The sequence below is a fragment of the Fukomys damarensis genome, unplaced genomic scaffold (genome assembly GCF_012274545.1).
Source record: "Fukomys damarensis isolate Sample0158 unplaced genomic scaffold, DMR_v1.0_HiC HiC_scaffold_16, whole genome shotgun sequence".
Lineage (NCBI taxonomy): Eukaryota > Metazoa > Chordata > Mammalia > Rodentia > Bathyergidae > Fukomys > Fukomys damarensis.
In genome coordinates this window covers 89,865,610-89,876,785 of record NW_022900928.1, presented here as the reverse complement: position 1 = coordinate 89,876,785, position 11,176 = coordinate 89,865,610, and positions in this window count along the sequence as shown.

Sequence of the window (11,176 nt, the reverse complement as noted above, 5' to 3'; positions counted from 1 at the left end):
TTTTTTTTTTTTTTTTTTTTTGTACCTGGAATTGAACTTGCACTTGCAAGGCAGGAGGCAGAACCACTGAGCTAAATCCCCAGCCCTCCTTAGACATTGAAACTAATTACAAATGTAATATATCTGTTTTCCTCACTTCAATTACCTAAGAAAATGTCTTAGGTTGGATTCACTAGCACACCTTGAGACAAGGCTTCATATAAAACTGATTTATTGTTTTTTTAAAAAATTGACAAAAGAATGGAAAATAGTAATAGAATCAGGAGGAAGCCAAGTCAGAGTACAATAAAAAAAAAGTCCCGTGGAGGGTAGCTTTGACTCAGTCCTACAGAGACGCCTGGGAACAACGTAGGTCACTTTTTAGAATTGTCCTAATAAGCAGGGGGAAATGGGGGAGAGGGGGAAATATTTGTGTACAAATATACCTCAGTCATCGGCTAAGGACAGCCCCCAAGCCCCGGAATGAAAATTCTCAAGCACTTCCACCAGTGGGCGCCTGAGGGCAGTTCTCCAACGAAGAGTCGCCTTTCCTGACTGGGAACCCACGTGCCCCAAAGTGGTAGAAGCATCCGAGCGAGCACATGGGTAGATCACCGTCCACTGCCAGCGCCACTCAGACACATTTGTCCTCTCCCAAGTTTATTACACTAATCCCTCAGTATGATGGCTGCTTGCAGTTTCTGGAAGCAGAGACCTTCGAGAGAAAGTTCAGGGGAGCAAGCTCAGGGTGGTTGGCCTTCAAGCAGTAAACGTTTATTGTCCTCTCCTCCCCATTTTACACTGCCATCTCCCTAGGCCAGCATTTATTTGATGGTACGACCCAGGGGGTTACCTCTGAGAAGCCCGCGATGTGGCTACCATGCCTATGTCACATAGCAGATGCTATAATCAGCCATTCACTGTTAAAAATGCAGAACCCTAAGAGATGCCTGGTGGGTGCAGACGTACTTTTCTCTGCTCCCAGCACATGGCAGTCAGCGTCCTTCCTCGTGATGACCTGTCCCTGTGCCAGCTCCTTTATCTGCCGATGCACCGGCAGGAGGAAACCAAATGCCTGACCAGATGCCAGGTACAGCCGTGGGTACAATGGAAAGCCCCCGGTATCCCTACTGGAAGCACCCTCTTTGCAACCAGCAGACACAAAGATGCAAGTACAAGAAGTGTAAAGCCCCCCAGACGTCCATGAGAATGAAAGTGATGAGATCCACTCTCATTTCCATCCCTTGGTCCCAGATTTATGCACAGTATACACGTTACAGATCAAGGACAGCACATACATAAAGGACTGTTGGTTCCAAGGTCTGCAGTGTAATGAGGACAGTGATTCAAGCCCACAGAGATGTCTACTCCAAGCCCGGATCAGGCTATGCTAAGAGAATACTCTAGAGTTTTTTCAGGTCAACACTGGATCTGGTTTGTGGATGGCTTTCATTGAAAACGGTCTGCTACTGCTCCGTATCCCAAGTCAGAAATGACTTTGAAAAGTAGTAGTGAGGAGAAATCTCTCTACCAGACGCAGCATTCACTTTGTGTAATGAAGAAATAGTTCACATTTTTTAAGGTGCAATAATATTTCCAATTTTGAATTTTTTGAGTATTCTAATTTGGAAAGGGATTGGACCCAGGGGTTCTCTACCACTGACCTACATCCTCAGCCTGTTTTCATTTCTTATTTTGAAACAGGGTCTCACTAAGTTACTAAGTAACCCAAGCTGGGCTCGAACTTGTGATCCTCCTCCCTCAGCCCCCTTGAGTGTTGAGATTACATGTATGCACCACTGTACATGTCCGGGTATTCTGATTTTTAACAATGATTGAAACATTTAGGAAAATTTGATCTACTAAACTTAAAATTCTGATTTATTAGATTTACAATGTCATTCAAGAACTGGAGAGTGTTTGCCTTCTGTTACAAATGCTGTCACTGCTGTTCCCTGAGAAGTGCTATAGGAGCTCGTGGTTGATAAAAATACTGTCACTGGCAAGCCCATTAGGAGTTTCAGTATAGACAACAGAATTCTGAAGTTCAGCAATGTTAAGTATTTTCACATTGTTATGAAACCAGCCTATAGCACATTTTCAACTTACAAATTGAAACTCTGTAAACCTTAAATAACAATGACTTCCCATTCTTCTCCTCCCCCACCCCCGGGGGAATCACATTCAGCTTTCTGTTTCTATTAACTTGACTCCTCTACATATAACTAGAGTCATACAGGATTTATTCTTTATGTGGCAGAATAATTTCACTTAGTACAATGTCCTCAAGGTTCATTCATGGTTACCATGCCTCAGAATTTCCTTTATTTTTTAAAGCTGAATAATATTTCGTTGTATTGTAGATACAGACCACATTTTGTTCATCTGATCGTCTGCCAATGGACTCTTGAGTCACTTCCACCTTTTGGCTATCGTGAATAATGCTGATATGAACATGAGTATAAATATGAGTTTTTAATCACTCATTCAGTAGAGTATATGGTGAAATAGATATATACAGTGAGTGTTCAACTTTTTAAAAATTTTATTCCAGTAAAAGACAAATTGGCATTAATCCCTCTCAAATCCTCCCATCATTTCAAACACATTATCTCACCCTTCTTGCCACTTTTTGAAGCGGTTCTGAAAGTTCTCTTTCAAAAGTGTCTTCAGTTTTGCTGTCATGGCTGCCTCAATGTCCTGAATCAATTCAAAATATCTGCCTTTCACATCATTTTGACTTTGGGGAAGAACCCGAAGTCATTTGGTCCCAGATGCGGTGAATAAGGTAGATGAAGATACACTGCCTGTTTTTATTTGGAAGAAATTTTCCTGCCAAAAGTGATGTATGACCCAGGGCATTGTCCTGATATAGGATGAGGCCATGTGCCTACACAAAAGAGGACCCAGAACTGCTTCAGAAAGTGGTGAGAACAATGGAATAAGTATGTTCAAAGACAGGCGGAATATTTTGAGAGGAGATTAATGGCAATGTGTCTTTTACTATAATCAGGATTTTTAAAAATGTAAACATTTACTGTGCATCTAGATCACCATTTGTATTAAAAGCTTTTCCTAGGTTTCCTTCCAAGGTATTTATGAAAAACTAACAAGAACAATCATTCCACCCATCTGTGCAGCCTGCACAAGTGCTTTTTCTCTACACTGCTGTTGTCTACTTCCTGCCAAATAGATTACTTCCCGTGAAATCTACATCAGCTCCTTGAGCTGTTACTCTCTTCCCATAATGCATTTTACTCCAAGCAGGGGTATTGAGTCTCCCTAAATTCCCCTCCATGATAGATGAGACACAGCTTGTACATTTAATAAGATAACTTTACAAGCCAATGACAAAACCTCCAATTTAAACCAATTTAAGGGCTGGGGATTTAGCTCAGTGGTTCTGCCACCTGCCTTGCAAGAGCAAGGACACAAGTTTGATTCCCGGTACCTAAATAAATAAATAAACTTACTTAAGCCATAAGGGAGTTTTTTGTTTTACATGACTGGAAAATCATAAGCATATTCTTAGCTTGGGCATTCTCAGATTCAGAGGCTCAAGATTCAAACTTTCTTGGTTCTGTTTTCCTCCTTGCACCTTATTTGCCAAGTGCTGGCCCCAACAGCTCTAAACATGCTCATTCCAAATGGTAAGAAGATGACTCTTTCTCCACAGTCCTAGCAAGTTCTAAGACTAGCTCTGATTGGCCCACAGGAGGGTACAGGCTGAACCATGAACCACTCATGAAGACCAGGGTCTGCATACCACCACTGGCCAGTTCAGTGTCACATGTCACACGTCATTTGTGAAACCTGGGCTAGAGCCAGCCCTGTCTGAAGCCCATGGAATAGCTAGAGAATCCAATAGCCCTGGGGAACAATAAAAATACTATTACCAGAAAAGGGAAAAGCAAACATTGGGAAGGCAAAAACAACAGATATCACTACCCCGTGGGATAAAAGAAAAGGATTATATAAGGTCCTGAGTTCGATCCCAGTACCAAAAAAAAAAAAAAAAATCTCAATACAGAAATCTTAAAAACTGAATTCTAGGTTTGACCATTTTTCAGGATTTACAAGGCGCAAATCACTGCATTTGGGCACCTATTCATCCAACAGCAGTTTCTTGGTGTTTTCTTCCAGGCCAAGAACTCATTCCCAAGCCAGGAAGACTGGTCTTCCCACAGTTACTGATGGTGGGAATATCTGCTCCCTTCAGGAAAAAATCAATTCCTGCCAACAGTGTGGTCCAGCCATAGAATTCCAACAAGTCACTCATGTCAAACCACAGCAGTTCAGCACAGTTGAGATTTCCCAACATCTGGCTGATTGCATCTGGAATAACACCACGAATGTGACACCACCACCCCAGCCACACCAAGCTTAAGTGAGCCAAATCCCATTCCTTTTCTTCAGTTAAAGATGGGGCCCATGTGTTTTCCTGCCATCCTGGAGATTTCTTCTGGCCTTTCATGAATAGCTACTTTAAAAAGAAGCCACATTATCCTAAGATCAAAAAATAAAGTACTGATCTGGATTGGCCCAGGTAAAGTAGCTCTGAGAAATAGTTTATTTAAAGCACTTAGCACTGAAGAGCTCAAGAAACACTAAATATCAATTTTTTAAAATTACAATAATAATATTCCAGACAGGGGTTACTACTGCTCTGGGAGAGACTAATGCAATGCTAAGGATGGAAACAGTCTCCAGTTAGGGTCTCAGCCAGAATGGAAGGATGTCGAGAGCCGTGACGTCAGGATCCTGCCAGCAGGTCCTAAACCTGAAAGGATGAGGACAGAGAGACGGGAGGCACCTTTCTTCTCTGCTTGCTTGCTTGCTTGCTTGCTTGCTTGCTTGCTTGCTTGCTTGCTTGCTTGCTTGCTTAGTTAGACTCTAGCTGCAGGGGAGCGAGGGCTGCACGGGAGCGAGAGTACCGCTCACACATTCCAGAGGGAAACAACAACAACCATTATGGGTTACATCTGCTACCAGTTGAACTCGCCCGTGGCTATGGGCGAGAACACATCCGTGCCGGCGAGGTGACTCAAAGTTCAATCATGGCTAGGCCTGTGTCAAGGCTCACCATAATGGCTCGCCATAGAAGGAGAGAAGGAGGAGGAAGAGATCCTTCCAAGACAAGCAAGAGAAAGATGAAGCATATCAACTGCTCAGCTGCTCCCCACAGGACCCCACATTGAGGTCCAAAGGCAACTGTTACCAGCCCCAAGAGGCCTACAGGACCAGAATAGAAGCTAGTCTGCTGGGGTAGCCTGCCACAGGCCCACATGCCATTCCACTATGCCCACAGCCATACACAAAACAATCCATGAAGGAGATGGTTAACAGATCTCTGAGCATCAGCTAAACCTTGGGTGCTTCTAAGTCAGGTGTCGAGGTCTTGAGATTGCAAAAAACTTGATTATGAAGTTATTTTCCAGGTTCTTTTAAAAACAGGTTTAATAAAAACAGGGTGACCACGAACATTTGCAAGGCAAAGATCAAATACAAACAGAATTGTTTCTAAATATATCTTGCTTTTGATTTTATGTTTAATAGCTTAGCTATGATGCTCTAACTTTGTGTAATTTTTTTTCTTTTTTTGAGACAGGGTCTCGCTATGTAGTTCAGGCTGGCCTTGAACTCACTATGTTGCCCAGGCTAGCCTTGAACTCGCAGCAATCTTCCTGCCTCTGCCTCCTGAGTGCTTATGTAAATTCTTAAAACAGAGAGGAACTTGAAACTACCAGACACCTCATGGTAAAGGATCTTCATATCCAAACCACCTCCCACCCTCCATGCCTGTTTGGGCACTGGTTATGTGTCCCATCATTCTTCTTGGAAGGTTTGGGCTTGCAGGAGCCCCTGCTTATAGCCCTGTGCTATAATTTGGATTTTGGAAATGAACTCTGGCGGCTGGTTATGGGGTACAATATAAACAGTAAACAATGGGAATTGTGATATTTCTTTTATAGTCTAACATACCAGATAACAAAGATTCTTCTGTGAAAACAATGTTTTTAATTTATTAAACTAAGAAAGCATCACTGTTAACTAATTACTAATGTAATCAAAGTAATACTCATCTTAAAGGAAGGCTAATGCACACATAAACATACGGTCATGAATGCTTGATAAACAATGTTTACTATAATCCTGGTTTTCTGCATTCTATCTTAAAGAGAAACCTCAAACTCTCAAGCCAAACTGTCATTTGAAAGAGTGCAGATTTTTAGCCAGGTATTGTGGGGCACGCTTATAATTCCAACACTACAGAGGCAGAGGCAAGAGGATCAAATGCGTGTTTGGGACAGCCTGGGCTACATAGTGAGTTCAAGGCCAGCTTGAGCTACATACATAGCAAGATCCTGTCTCCAAAAAACAAACAAAAAAAAATCTATATTTTTATAATGACTGTATTACTTAAAATTAAACTGCATTTTTTGCTTTTCATGAAGTCTAAAGCCTTCAAAAGCCAGAGAAAAGGCACTCTTCTCACCCTCTCTGCTCCTTCTATGAGCTGTCTTGGTCTCTGCTCCCCAGTTTCCTCTGCCTGCTGCATAAGTAGAATATATTGTTTTTGGCCTGAAGAGTTCTTTCTAGCCTGGTCCTCACCCACACCTCCATTCCCTGGGCAGTCATGACCAAAGACTGGGAGATCAGAACGTGAGCCATAACTAAGGCCATTTACTGCCTAATCTCCCAGTTTCAGGACCACCCTGACCTGCTTAACTCCAGCCTGAAGGTGCAGTTCCTGCTGGTGGCTGTGGTCATCGTTCAGATATTTAAATTTTGCAAACCGAATCAATGGCCTGCCGAGGCCATTGTCACACTGTGAGAACCGGGCCATCTGTCACAAGATAGCAGTGACATTTTCAGGCATTTTGGATGACAGAGTTGCATGATTGCTTTGTTTCTGGATTTCTGAATGAAGCCCTCCAGGGGACTCCTGACTCGAGCCAAGTTGAGACTGATACTGTCCTAGAGGGGACCCTCGCTGCTGTGACTGCATGTCACAGCGAGTAGAAGACCAGCAGCATCAGAACTGGCCAGAAAGCAAGGGGGCCAGGGAATCTGAGTTCAGATTCAGCAGTAGATGGGAAATCAGGAGCCTGTTCTAGAGGTGAACTTTGGAATTCTTTCCAAAGGAGTCATCTCTTTAGCAACACACACTTGCTCAGCTGTCACAAGAGGAAATCCGTTGTTGTACTGATCACCTTGCACACAACTTGAGTGACTGATGCTACAAGTACATGGATACACTTGGCGCTGCTCACCCTCAATGTGACCAGCAATTGCCACTCCTCAGCCCCAACCCAGGGGCTGCCCGCTTGGGAATAACTTTCCACCTGGGAATTTCTCAGTTACTCTTGCCTAGGTCCAACAGTCAAAATGCTAGGTGCTCCTAACATTTGAGTCTTTTTTGAGAAGCAGTTGAGGAAATAAGACCACATGTTTTATCCCTCTCTCTGGTGGCCAAACTTCAAGAAATAAAAAATAGTGTTTAGAGAGTCAGGTTTAGGTTCATGGAACACCGGCCCTGCAAGCTATCCCTGTTTTACAGTAAATAATCATCTTTTAAAATATATTCCTCCTCATTTTCCCTCCAGGGTACTGTTGAGCTTATTAAACTTTCCCAGCACTATACAGGGCAAAGCAATCTAAGGGATTCTGGTAAGAAAAAAAAAAAATCCCCAATTCTGCTTCTCTCAGCCTCTCCACATGGCCGCAGGGCACACATGCTAATCACGTGTCAGAAGGAACACTGGTGTCCCATAATTCCCCAAGGTGCATTTGCACAGCAGCTTTAATAGTGACCCTGTCTTCCAAAAGGGTCTTCATCTTCCTTGGCATCTTTGTGATGCTACCCCGTTTGGCACAGCCCAAAAAGTTTAACGCTCCTACCATTTTAATTAACCCTAAGAGATGAAGTCATACTCCATGACCTTCTGGCCAACAAACAGTTTTTCAACCAGTAACCTGTGAAAAAAAGATCTTGCAATCAAGGGCTCCGTTCATCCTTGTTGATTTCTGAAAGTGCCAGCCCAGCAGTAGACACTTCCAGTAATTCCTTGCAATTATAAGATAAACAATGGGGGGAGTCATCCAATGAAATGACAATTCTGATTTGTAAATTTTACAGTTTTCACATTTCTGATGCAGTTCTACTAGAAACATATCACACCTAATCTGAGTGAGATTTTTCAGAATGTTTAGTAAATTCCTATCTACTTCACACACACACACACACACACACACACACACACTTAAATGTTTCTCATTATGATCTGAGACATTAATTCTGCTTTTAGAAGGTTAGTCAATTTCTTCTAGGTGTTAATCAGTTCTGGCCAGATGGTAAGAGTGAGGCCATTCATTATTACTTACAATGAGTGCCTTAATTATGTTTTCAGAAGTATATCAGTCCTTCCATTTATTTGAGTTCCTAAGGGTTGCAGGCAGCAGGATCTGAATTACATGGAGGAGCAGCTACAGCTGATTCCTGTAGGCTTGAATTAGGATTCCAATCTGGGGACAGAGCAGGTGGGGATAATGAATCCATGAGGGGGGTTGCTCAATACAGCACCTGCCAGCCCCTTGCACCTCCAGTCTGCTCCAGGCAGTTTAGAATTAGCTGTGACCTCACTGGTGCCCATGCCAATCGGGTGGTCAGCAGCGAGACACTCGTCCTACTTCTGAATCCCCTGCAGCCCCCGGGGACTCGGATGACTTGATTTCACTTATTGGCATTGAATGGCTGCTCTACTGGTCAGCATTCAGATAAGGTAATTGCTTTTCTAAAATGCAACTGGGGGCTCACAAGCTGCAGCCTTAATGAGCATCTTGGGGAGTTTGCAGACCCTGAATGTGATCAGGAGGCCACAGCGTTGCCTGGATGGGAGGCAAGCAGTGACAGCAAGGTGGATCTCAGGCATAATTTGCAAACGAAGATATATGGTGAAGTAAAGACTTATATGTGGGCCAACTGAGTCGGGCATGGTGGCACATGCCTGTAATCCCAGCCCTCAAGAGCCTGAGGCAGAAGGATTACTAACCTCAAAACCAGCCCATCTCAAAACACATCATCAACAAAAGCGAATCAACTGTCCTGTCCTTTTATTCAACCATTATCTCTTGAGACTCCATTCACATATTCACGCAATCAATTATCAGGGCACCAAGTATAACTAAGACTTTAAGGGAAGAGAAAGACAGAAATGGAAACTAAACCACTGCCCCCAAAGAAACCAGGCATCTCCTGGGAGAAATCTTCACAGAACAGTGTCTGAGTATTCTGGTGCTGACCCTGTGTTGTGTTAACCTGGAATTTTCCAGCATCAAAATGCTCTATTTTTTCTTTCTTTCTTTTTGTACCAACGATCGAACTCGGGACCTTGCACTCATGAGGCAGGCTCCAGCACCACTGAGCTAAATCCCTGGCCCCTAAAAGGTCCAATTTTGCCTGCCTGGGTAGGAAGGGCTCATCTGGTTCTGCACTCCTCCCTTCCCAGGACCTTGGGCTTGACTCCCAGGGAGACCTGGCTGGAGGAGTCCCTGTGGAGCCCCTGTCCCAGGGATGATGAGAGCCTTCCACTTGTCCCTGTCTACTTGCCTGGGCCTCTCGCTGCCTCTCTAAAGACCCAGATCTGTGACCCACTGCATGTCTTTGATCTTTCACACTTCTATACCCCTCCAGCATCTCCTGACCTGATGCCCTGCTGCTCCCCCACTGCCAGGCCATTGTATCTGATCTCATGAACGCCCTCTGTGGCTCTATGTCTGGTCTCAGGTGTCCACTTCCACTGGGACCACAGGCATCTACATTGAGTCTCAGTCCCTAACTTACTTTCTTCACATTCTGCAGTTCCTGGTTCCTTCCATCTGCCTGCACCCTGATTATGGCATAGAACCCCAAAGTGACATATATCACCGCTCAGAGCATCTTCTGACCAGATAAGTGAGGGCTCACCAAGACTTTGTGACCTTTCCCTGTATACAGTGCAGGAACTATAAAGTCAGCAAGAGGGTGAGGGCTGCCAGCTGGGAGGGCTCAGCTGTGACCAACTGTGATCGGTCTGCACCCAATGTCAAGGAAATCTGACTAGTATTCAGGGACCACAGAGAAAAAAAAAAAAAAAAAAAAAAAACAGCTCCCAGACCAGGAAAATGTTGATGTCTGAATATGACATCATGACATAGAAGTTCATGACAGAGAAGAGATCATCATTGCTCAATCTACTTTTTAAAGGAAGCCACAGGAGGATGGGTGGGGCACAGGGTGAGTAAGATTTAAATCTAATTAAATCACTACAGCACACATGAAAGTGTTAACAGGAGCCCTCTCTGGATGGCACTGTGGAGTCCATATTACGCTCCTAAAACTCGGAACATTCTGAGTGTGTTGTTGTTGGGTTTTTGCTTGGTTGGTTGGTTGGTTTTTGTTGTGGTGGTGGTAGTGGTGGTTTTGGTTTTTGATTTTTTGAGAAAGGGTCTCACTATGTAGTTCAGGCTGGCCTCAAACTCACCACAATGCTCCTGTTTCAGCCACTCGAAAGCTGGGATTACAGGTGTGTACCACTACATCCAGTTAAATTTTTATACTATTTTTCTTGAAATTATTCCCTTAAAATAAAAATGTTTCTTCCCTGACTCGCTATCTAATATGTTGAGCATGAAGCCAGGGTGGGGTCAGGAGCTTGTTTGGAGGGGAACGCAAAAAGTCCTCAGCTGAGACCAGCTGGAAAGAGACTGAGCCCAGAGAGACAAACACTAGGAATGAAGCAAAAGGCATGGTTGTGTCCACTTACCTCAAAGAATGGTTGAAATGACACCCAATGACAAAATCAAATTATCCTTTGATTTGCTCAGCAAAAGGAGGGTGAGATTTTATTTTTTTTTTTTAATTGAGTTTATTGGTACATTTAGGGATACAGTACAGTTACATTCATTGTTGGGATCATGTACCTTTACATGGCAAGTCTTGATTCTCATTTTTTTCCCCTTACCTCTGCCCTCCCTTCTCCCCCTCCTCCCCTCCCCATCTACAAACACTTTATTTTCATCTTTTCATTCTCTCACATTTTTTTCTTTTCCCTTTTTGTTCTTCCCCTACGTATCACACCTTCCCTACACCTTTAGCTCCTTTCTTCAAATTTCTAAATGTCAGTAATCTTATTAGAATCTTATGCATTGTTGCAGA